Below are 11,666 nucleotides of genomic sequence, written 5' to 3'. Positions count from 1 at the left end.
GTTATTTAGCTGATTGATTTTTGAAGGGGTAGGTGCCTGCCATGGTACAGGTTTAGAGATCATAGAACATTTGAGATTCTGTTCCGCTCTTCCACCATGTGGTTTCCTCATATTGAACATGGTCTTTATGCTTGGTGGCAATTGTTTTTATTAGCTGACATATCTTGTTGGCTTAAATGCATGTTTCATTAAAGCTCTAAAGTATTTTTTAATTCATTCCATTTGACCATCCAATGCAATTATTACATTATATTTATGAAAGTGTTCACTTACTCTATATTATCACTAGCTACAGTGACATGCTGTAAAATAAATCTCATTAACTTTTTCCTTCTATTAATTAGGTTATTTAACCTGTGATGGTATAGTGTATTCTTGAATAATACTAAGATAGTGGATGTTATATAGTCTCAACAAAATTACATGTGGTGATATATTTTTAATTAGATGCATTTGGCTTCCAATAATTATATATATAAGCATATATATATATAAACATATATATGCTTCAAGATGTCACATTGTACAAGACAAATATGTACAGTTTTGTGAATCTATTATATAATTGAATTTTTAAAATTAATAAAGCATAATAAATAGTAAGTTAATACATTGAATGACCAAATTTATCTGTTGAATATTTTCCATAAAAAAAAATCTATTCAATTTGTCTTTTCAGACATGTCTCTCTTCCTTTGATTGCCAACATTTATGAATTATACATGTTTTAATTATATGAATATAATAATTGTAACACAATCACTTTTCCTGAACTATTAAGAAGATGAACCATCTTACTTCTGAGTCACCTGTGTGAATTCATGTGTAAAAATATATGAAAAAGTTTCTTGTACTTCATAACAGCTTATGAGCCAGTGAGAAATAGGAGGGGACATTGTTTCATACAAGGTGTCAGTAAACTGTTCCTGAAGCACTCTCTGGGATGCCAGTCTGGATAGATAGTTCACGTCCTTATTTCATCAATGACTAAAATTATTATCTTAAAACTTAATAATACTCTATAACTTTCTTTGTACTTAGTCTTCAGTCTAAAATTCCCAACTACAGCTACAAAATTACATCAGCAAGAATATTCTAGAAGTACTTTAAACATTGTATATTGCCATATGAATATCAGCTTGGTTAATTTATATTTAAATTACTTTAACCTTTTCTTTGTGAACCATTTCGTTAAGTATATCTGAGAATATAACAGATGAAAGTTGCTGTAAGGCAAAAATATTTCTTTTTTATATGCAGCTCCAAGTAGAGACAGTAAATGACAAAAAAAAGAGGGAAAAATTCCTCTGAAATCACATGTCACAAAAATAGAGACAGATTCTGACCTCTGACATAATCCACAGAAAGCCATTCTATTCTGCGGAATTGAGGTGAAGCCATGGTATTTGACATGTGCTCTGGAGGTTATATTTTAAAAGCTTATCTTAAGCTCATAGGATGGGTGATAGAGAGAAGTGTGGGTATTGACAGATATCCCATGTGTTTCGAACTTAGGGCATATGAATTATATGTGATAAGATGAAGATGAAATTATTCTCTCACATTAAGCTGTAATATATAATATTCTATACCAAAATTTCAAATATGTGTTATACAGGAGACAGGAATAAAGGAGTTGGGAATTTGAGTTTATAGTCACAGCTTTCAAAATAATTACCAATCACTAGTATCCTATCAGGAACTATGGACTTATATTTATTATATAATAAAAAGTATAATTACATAGTAAACTTGTATCATACAGAAATATGGAACATTGATTATCTACCCCAGTGACTCATAAATGCCTTTACTTTTAAGATTTGACTAGTGATTAATAAGCCTTAAATACTTTAAAAATGTTCTACCTTTATCTGTAGAACACAGCACCTTCTAAGAAAGTAGTACCTTTATGTAAACAGAACAATAAATTTACTCACTGAGTTCACATAATTTGATATGGTGGCTTAGATTAATTCAGAAACAATTAAGCCTACATATTGTCCTAAACCCTTTCATAGAGTGTTGGAGGACATGGGGCTTCCAGGACCTCTAGATGAGAGATCTGCTTTATTATTAATAGAATCCTCATCATTCAAATTAATATGAATCAGAAACATGTAGATCATGGAAAAATATAGTCATCTGTACAATGAGAAAAATGTGTGCATTTTAATGATATATATCTTCATTTATTCTGTAGAAATGTTTTATTCTGTTTTTTTTTTAATACTTTGGAGAAAATTATCTACTTCATTTGGTGACTAACCACAGTGATCAACAAACCTAATTAGTTTCACCTTATAAAGGATTCTACTTGACACTTAGACAGATGCAGATGTACGCAGCCCAACATCAGACTGAGCATAAGGACCCCAATGGAGAAGTTAGGGGAAGGACTTGTAGGATCTGAAAGGGTTTGCAACTCCACAGTAAGAACAACAATATCAACTAACCAGACCCTGCAAAGCTCCCAGGGACTAAACCACCAACCAAAGAGTATACAGGGGGAGACCCATGGCTCCAGCTGGATATATAGCAGAGGATGGCCTTATCTGGCACCACTGGGAGGGGAGTCCCTTGGTCTCCAGGGTTGGAGAATGCTCTGAGGCAGGAGTGGGTGGACAGGTGGGGAACACCTTCATAGAGGCAGCGGGGGGAGGAGGGGATTGGGGGCTTATGGAGGGGAAACTGGTAGGGGGATAACATTTGAAATGTAAATAAATAAAATAACCAATAAAAAATTAAAAAGTGATTCTACTTAACACTTAGAATTTTTTTTTTTTTTTGTAAAAGGGGACAGTGTGTTTGAAATCTATATGAAAGCTCAACTTCTATGTATAAAATCAGCAAATAATACAGAATGGATACATTCTAGAGCTTAACTGAGTTTTTGTACTCATTACAGTCATCATCTCTAGTATAACAGTGAGCATTAATGAGAAAAATGTTTAGGATTTTTTATGTGATTAAACAGGTGATATATATATATATATATATATATATATATATATATATATATATATGTTTATTTTTTTCCAGCTGACACTTTTATGTGGAAAAATCAGATATATGAAGTCTTATTTACTAATATTTAGGAGGTATCTTTTATTGGATGTGTTTCTCAAATGCTCAAAAATTAGATGTTTATTCCTCATGCTGTTTGGAAGTGATCAAAGTTCTGATGGATAGGGCTTTCTGGGGATCTTTTAGTTTATAAAGCATATGGGCCTTGTTATATTAGGTGTTAAATTATAGTTAGGGGGAGTTTATTAATACAACCTCCAACTGATCCGTCTATAGTGGCTATGTAACCGATTAATATTGAAAGAAGCCATTTTGGCATAACTACTCATGCAAGGCAAAGTCATAGGAAGACCACTAATCATACTGTACCTGTATTAGCCTCATTCTAGATGTAGTGTTTCAAAATAAAAGACACACCTGCCTAGTATCTTAGTTAGGATTACTATTGCTATGGTGAAACACCATGACTGAAAGCAACTTGAGGGAAAAGGATTTATTTCAATTATAGTTCCATAGAACAGATCATCATCAAATGCAGTGAGGGCAGAAATTCAAGCAGGGCCAGAACTTGAAAGAATGAACTGATGATGAGGTAAGGGAAGGTTGCTGCTCATTGGATTGTTCCACATGGCTTGTTAAGCCTGCTTTTTTCTATAACCTAATACTACCAGTCCAGGGTTGGCATCACCGAAAGTGGGCTGTGTCCTCCTTCCATCATAATCATAATTTAAGATACATACCAGGATGTTAAGGATGTATTTCTCAATTGAGTTTCTTCACTTTTAAATGACTCTAAGTGTATCACATTGACATAAAACTAGACACAACACTTAGCTAAGAGGTAGTTTATCTATAAACTAAACAAGGAGAATTGAAGTCTTAAAAATTATGATGAAATATAACAATATGACTCACCAACACAAATTTGATATAATAGTGTAGTCTTACCATAACAAAAAGAATGTATTTTTTCAGAGAGAATTTATAATAGACTGGTCTCACAGTGCATGTTCAATGAGATCTTTTTACTGAATTTTTTTTTGGAAATCAAGCATTCTAACCCAATAGAAACAAAAACAAGAGTTTCCTGTTCATGGCCAAACACCAATTCATGTAATTGGTTGGGTTCTGCCACTGGTGAGAGTCCTATAATAAGATACAGGAGATGTCACTTAAAGATAGAACTAAATCCCATTCTCAAAGTTACACTTCATAAAACAGGCAACTTATCTATTCCAGGAAGACATCTAGCAGAGGAGCCCAGTGTTTCTCACTCTTGGGGAGCTCTTAGGGAGATGTCATCAATTACAATCAGCAAGTAGAACCACACCCCCAAAGGCTGACCACACAATCTATTGATATTCTCAAGTAGTATTAAAAATTCAGCTGAGAATCTGACCAATGTTCACTTCTGAGTCTCTCTTCTCTAAACAGGGCTTTAGCTTAGCTCCATCTAAATATGATCTGAAGAACTTAAATATCAAAAGAAAAATACCTTAAAAAGGCTTATATTTTAGTAAGGATAATGTTGCTCTGATAAGCACCAGGACCAACTTAAAGAAGAAAAGGTTTATTTCAATTTATTTGTCCCAAACACACTCTACCATAAACAGAAGTCAGGGCAGGAACTCCAGGTAGGAACTTGGATGCCAGAACTGAAGTGTAGGCCTGGAGTAACGGTTTACTTACAGGCTTGCTCATCATTGATTCCGCAGTCTGTTTTCTTATACAACTCAGGACCAAATGCCCAGGGATGGCACTGAATACAGTATGCTGAACCATCCCATGTCAATCATTATCAAAAAATTGAAAAATGTTTTACCTAGGGTTACCCATAGGTAATCTGATAGAGGAACTTTCTTAGCTAAAGTTCCCCTTTCCCAGATGACCACACCCTGTGTCAAGTTAATGTAAACACTAGCCATCTCAGCTTCTAAGGTAAATAGAGAATGACATTATATAAATCTACATGTGAGAAACATATTGTATATATTTCATGTTCTATTTTACTTTAATTTTTATTACATTTTTAAGTATTCAATAGGTTATTAAAAATATAAAAACCCAAATAAAATAAAATAGAAACCATATTTATACCTCACTCAACTAATATTGTACTAATTTACTTGCATAAATTTTACATAAGTTACTTAAAATACATACGTACAGAAATTACATAAGAATATAAATATAAAGGCCCCATTGTTTCCTAACACAGTAGCAATAGCTGGCAACTGAGCATTCAACTCATGAACCTTTAGGGGACATTTCATATACAAAACATGCAAATAGCTATTAGTACAAACTATATTAAATGTACAAACTGTACTAACATTGCAATATTTTGGATGAACACTGTGTCATATGAGGTACATTGACAATTAAAATATGATTAAATGTTTTACATTTTAAGGAACAAATAGCATACGAATATAAAATGTATGGGATATACATTGGTTACATTTTTATATTGACATACAAAATGGGTAGAAAATGCCTGCCATTCTGAACCTCTGACAAAGAGCGTTTCTTTTCTCACTGCCTTTCAGTAGCCCTAAATGAATTTGAAATGTGAGAAGGTAGCAGAATACTATGAAGCATCTCAGTAGAAGGACTGAAAAGTCACAGACACCTTCAAATGTTACAGAGCTATTTTATTTGTGAAATGATGCTCACTTCAGGATAGTACTTTATGTGGTTGGCTTTATAAAGACATTCCAAGCATTTAGCGATCTTCTTGACTCTGTGTGACTAATTTCTACACATAGGACGGTAAACACACATAGAGGAAACACTTATTTCTCAATCATTTGTATTTAATGCCAAGATGTTGGTGGGCTCTAGCTCAACCTAAAGTTCTGTGTCCTTTCAAAATTAGCACTTTCCATAGGACTTAACTTCTCACAGCTGTGAGCAATATACTTTTGGTAGCAACAGAAGTATAGGAATCAATGTTTGGTTAACAATTTTTGAAGCAAAATGATTCTGGAGCCATAATGAGCAAAAATGTGACAGTACAGACTTGTGGTAAAGAGTATTCACCTCATGCTACACAAGAAGCAGACACAGAGATGAAAATACGGAATCTAAATAAACCCTGCAGATGTATACCCCCAATGACTTCTATTTAGTCCAAGCACCCCAAGTTCCCAACACCTTCTAGAAGAACAGCAACAACTGCGAACTGAGCATTCAACAATTGAGCCAATGGGGGACATTTCATATACAGGCAATGCAAATGATGAATTTCTTCAGCTTGCTCCCTATTAGATTTTAGATTTCTTTTAGAATCTCTGGGATCGATCTAAGAAATATTGTAAATAAAATACACACCAGTGAAAATCTGCTAGATTTCCTTTCCGCAAATTTTCATGTCTGTCTTCCCATGACGTGTCCTTTCATTGCAGAGAAGAAAGTACATCTTTATCTGTCTTCTTATGAGATACTGCAGAGGCTATTATGATATTCCTGTGAAGGAAACAATTTGCAATATGAAATAAAATAAGATAAATTTGTAAAGACTATGATTACTTGTGAAGGACGGAGATTAGAGAGTCTGTGAGGAGCATCAAGGAAGGTGGCTAGAAGGCATACTCGGAAGGAGGGATTCTTCTTTTGTGACAGGTTTTATTCCCATGCTATGGGCTGTTACATCGTCTGAAAGCTGGAGCCTTTCAGTTTCATCAGGCCCCTTTTACCAAATGTACTGAGCTGTTGATGTCCTGTACAAAATTTATTTTCCTGTACCAATGAGTTCAATATAATTTTACTTTATTATTAATCCTTAGATGTCTGATTTTTTTTTCTAATAAGAGTCAGAAAAGGAATGAAACTGGATGGGAGAGGATATAAGGACGAACTGGGAGGAGTAGGGGGACAGGGACTCTAATTAGATTATATTGTAAGAAAAATATCTATTTTCAATGAAAGAAAAATGTTTTAGCTATAAATAAATTAGACATATAAATAAAATCATTTGTTATGGTCTACACATTGGCTTCTTTAGATACATTTTTGTTGCTTAAATTTTTCTATTATAATGCCATTTTCAAGGTTTTTAGTGAGAAAACTTTCATGGGGAGCTAGGAGAAGGTACAATAAAGAAAAACTTGAAGTCCACTGTGTTGCTGTGGTTTCATCCATTAAGTTACAACCACTTGTGATGAATGGTTTTTAAAACCTTTGGAGGAATAGTAGCTAAAAAACTGCCCGTGGAGAAGGACACTCTAAGAAGACACCCTAGCCAGTGCAATATTGAGCAGTGTGCATGTAAGCCATCCTGTAATAAGAGATTGTTTAGGATGATGACTTTGTCCTAGCCCAGGTAAATGCAGCCCATACAGCGTGTACATTCAAGCCCAGGCTCATATTACAGCTTGGGAATCCTGACATTTAAAGATATAGTAGACATTTATCACAATTGTCACTTGCCATTAATTTATACTCCTTGTGCATCTGTTCAAAAAATAATTAGAATTTTATGCTGCAGTAAATATGCTTGTTCATCCATTAGTGCAAAGCGAAAGATTAATTGCATTACAATGGGAATCAGGACTATAACACTTCAAGCCACAATGATAACGGTGACAGCTGGGCTGCCCACAGTACTTTTACTTTGATAAACTTCAAAAGCAAGCATAGATGGGAAAATAATTAAGCCCCTGACAAGGCAGGACCAGCCTTATTTTTCTCTCTTCTTACACTCAGTGTACACTCACCAAAGGAAAAGGTTCTCACTGTAAATTAGAAGGGTTTCTCCCATGTCTCAAAATGTCCTAGCTTAACATTAATAATAAGCTAGATTTTGACAGATCTCACTTTTACTTAACTCATGCCATTTATTTCAGCAAGCCAACATATAGAGTAGAGTTAACTTGATCCTGTCCTTTTAACTAGTATCTACAGAGAATACAATAGTTTGGGCTGGTTAGAGATTTTGTGAGCAGTGAAGTAATTCAGAGCTGTTTAATGTTGGTTTAACATTCCACTGTACCAGTCTAAAATTCTTTTGTCTGTTTATTTGTTTGTTTATTTGTCTTCTGGGTTGTTTTTTTTTTTTTTTTAGAAGAGATGCACATTTTTCCTAGGGCTTCAAACTCTTAGTCCTTCTGGTAAATGTAATAGCAATAGAGGTAGTAATATCTAACTTTTTAAAAAATACTTAATATTTTTACAATCCAGCTGTTGTTGCCCTTCTGTTCTGCACTCCCACAATTCTTCTTCTTATTCCTCCTCCCTCCCCTCCCAGTCTCCAAAAGGATGTTCCCCACTACCAACAAGCCTTCCCACTCCCTGGGGACTCAAGTCTCTCCAGGGTTAAGCATGTCTTCTTCCACCGAAGCCACACCTGATAGTCTTCTGCTGTATATTTGTTGGGTGGCCTTGGACCAGCTCATGTATGCTGCCTGGTTGGTGTCTCAGTGTCTGAGAGAGGTCAGGGGTCTGGGTTAGTTGGGACTGCTTGTGTTCCTATGGGGTCACTCTCCTCCTCAGCTTCCTCCAGCTTTTCCCTAATTTAAGCATAGGGGTCCCAGACTTCAATCCAATGGTTGGGTGTAAGTATTGGCATCTGTCTCAGACAGCTTCTTATTGGGCCTTTCAGAGAAGTGCCATGCTAGGGTCCTGTCTGTAAACACACCATAACATCAGTAATAGTGTCAGGCTTTGGAGCATCCCCTTGAGATGGGTCCCAAGTTGGGTTGGTCACTGGACACCTTTCCCTGAATCTCTTCTCCATCTTTATATTTCCCTCTCTCTCTCATCACCTTGCAAATATATATATATATATATATATATATATATATATATATATATATATATGTTTGTTTTACCCAATAAAATATCTAGGCAATTATTGTGCAGTGAACTAGTGTACATGTACAACTATCATTTCCACCAAGATTGAGAAGGTCAGGATACATACAGAATTACTCCATCCTTGCCGGACAGTGGTGGCACACGCCTTTAATCCCAGCACTTGGGAGGCAGAGACAGAGACAGGTGAATTTCTGAGTTCGAGGCCAGCCTGGTCTACAGAGTTAGTTCCAGGACAGCCAGCAGGGCTACACAAAGAAACCCTGTCTCAAAAATAAAACAAACAAACTCTTCATCCTTGTTGTCTAAGCAAGAAGAGCATCCCCCCCCCCCCAGCTCTGTTGCCATACTAAGTAACTAATGGATCTCAGGACTATAATTGAAATACTCTTGTGAATATCACCTTCATGAATCATTTCAGATTATTTTATTTATCATCAATTTATGTACAGATGGTGGTGATGTATGCCAAAGTGCGCAGGTTGCAGTCAGAAAGCAACACAGTGAAAACAATTCTCTTCTTCCATCATTACTAAGCTTCAGAAATTGAATTCAGATATTTAGGGTGCACATTCCTTTATCTATTGAGCCATCACTGGTTCTGATAAGTCATTGGGTCCTCGCTGCTTCTTTTTATAGTGTGCATGAGCTTTTCTGAAGCATCCTAAACACCCAACCCAACTGGCTGATTCAATAATGCTACTGAGGTATTACTCAAACACGGTTACAGATTATCCTTGAACGTGAACTCTTAATTTTGATTTTAAATATTATTAATCAAAACTTTTCAAAAATTTCCATAAGGTCTCAAAAAATTATGTACTTCATCCCACCAGTAAATATGCATATAGCAATCTCTCTCTCTCTCTCTCTCTCTCTCTCTCTCTCTCTCTCTCTCTCTCTCTCTCTCTCTCTCCTATATTTGTATATCTATGTACATACATAAGTATAGATTCATGTATTTCTGTCAAAACAGCAATGTAGATAAAAAGATGTCAGATTCATGTCGATACCCATGTATTATGTTTTAATCTTATATTCTAAAAGCACTTGGCTACATTGGATTCTAGGATGTAAGGATTTCTTGATATCCAGAATTTCTGGTTAATGTAGAAGAATGTATTTCTTTAAAGAAAAGAAGGGATGAAGGGAGGGAGGGAGAGAGAGAGAGAGAGAGAGAGAGAGAGAGAGAGAGAGAGAGAGAGAGAGAGTCTCTTGTTTAAGTTAGAACACAAGGAATGCTTTGTTATTGACTAAAAGGTGGTGCTTAAAAATAGGTCAGGTAACACAGTAGAAAGGCAGCTTGCTTAAGGGAAGAGGAAATGCAAATTAACTGTTGGAGACTTGGGTATGTTTTAGCTCTGGCAGCAGCTGCTGAATAATTAGGGCCCAAAGGCCTTCATAAAGGTTGTAAGTCTTGTTACTGTGGCTAACAAAATCTGCCTGAGTAATTTCCCTCTTGCTATTGCAATTATGGGGTTTTAACTCACTAGGTAGCTGATTTTGTGGCATGTATATATTCAGTGTATTGAGCAAAATGAGCTTCTAGGCCTCCTTTCTGGATTGCTTTACAGCAATGATCATAAATCCTCACTAAAGAAAAACAGGTTCTTAAGTGTGCCAGTACAGGGGTTGGCAGTGAAAGGAGAAGTGAGAGGAAGTAGGCACAGATGGATAAGCCATGTATCTGCTGAGGTGACTTGTGACACTTCAATTCTGTAACTCTGTGTAGTCAGAGACGATAGAACACACTGGAATGTGTCTTGTGTTCATATGGTTACTATTACACTCCAGCATTTTCCTAGAGCTTGGTAAGTTTTGATACTTTTTGTGTATTTTCTCCCATAATTAACCATTATATGGCAAATGGGTTGGGAAAATTTAGTTATTGAAAATATTTTTTGTACCGTATATTCTGGATCTTCTATATGGCTCCACTTGTCTAAATCCACCTCCTCTTTATCTTTCTCTTGAAAAAGAACAAATAGGTAAATTAGGAAAAAAAAAAAAAACAGAATAAAACAAAGAAACAAAAATTAAAGAAGAAAGAAAAAGAAAAAGAAAGAAACATACACACATGTACACACACAGACACACACACACACACACACACAAACAAACATACAAAACCCATAGAAACACATAACTAGGAAACATAATAGATAAGCAAAGAGAAGTAAGGTAAACAATGTCTGAAGAGAGCTTTGTGACACAAAATACTCCTGAGAAAAATCATTTTAATATGCTTATTTTTCAATTTTTAAAATTTCTTGAGAAAGAAACTCAATATATACTCCAAGATAGACTTCAATTTACACTCCTTCAGTATCAGACTCTCAAAAGCTGAAATTGCTATTTCTTATACAACCCCTTGCATTTTGTCTTCTTTAAGTCTCCTCTTTGACACAACATCTGGTACTAGTATGAAATAGAGGAATAAAAATATACGTGAAGAAGAGGGTGTGACTTATTATGTAATGTCTTACTTATATAATAATGTGATGATTTCACTTAAACTAAAATTTAATTGTTTTTTAGATGGGAATTTATACACATGCCCTACAGATATTTTGTTGACATAAACTGGAAGAATTCATGATAACAACCTTTAATATACCTATGATTTATTTTCTTTATTCATTTTGCTATCTATCTTTACCTATCTACATATGCGTTCATTTATCTAACATGTAAAGGAAGGCAGGCACAGAAGCAGAACTTAAATGTCTCAGTCCATATCTTCATAGGGACTCTAAACTATTTTAAAGTAATAAACATTTAGAATTATTTCCTAGCCGGGCTTGGTGGCGCATGCCTATAATCCC

Source organism: Mus pahari, chromosome 3, assembly GCF_900095145.1.
Source record: "Mus pahari chromosome 3, PAHARI_EIJ_v1.1, whole genome shotgun sequence".
In the NCBI taxonomy this organism is placed as follows: Eukaryota; Metazoa; Chordata; class Mammalia; order Rodentia; family Muridae; genus Mus; species Mus pahari.
Note: the sequence above shows the minus strand (reverse complement) of the source record.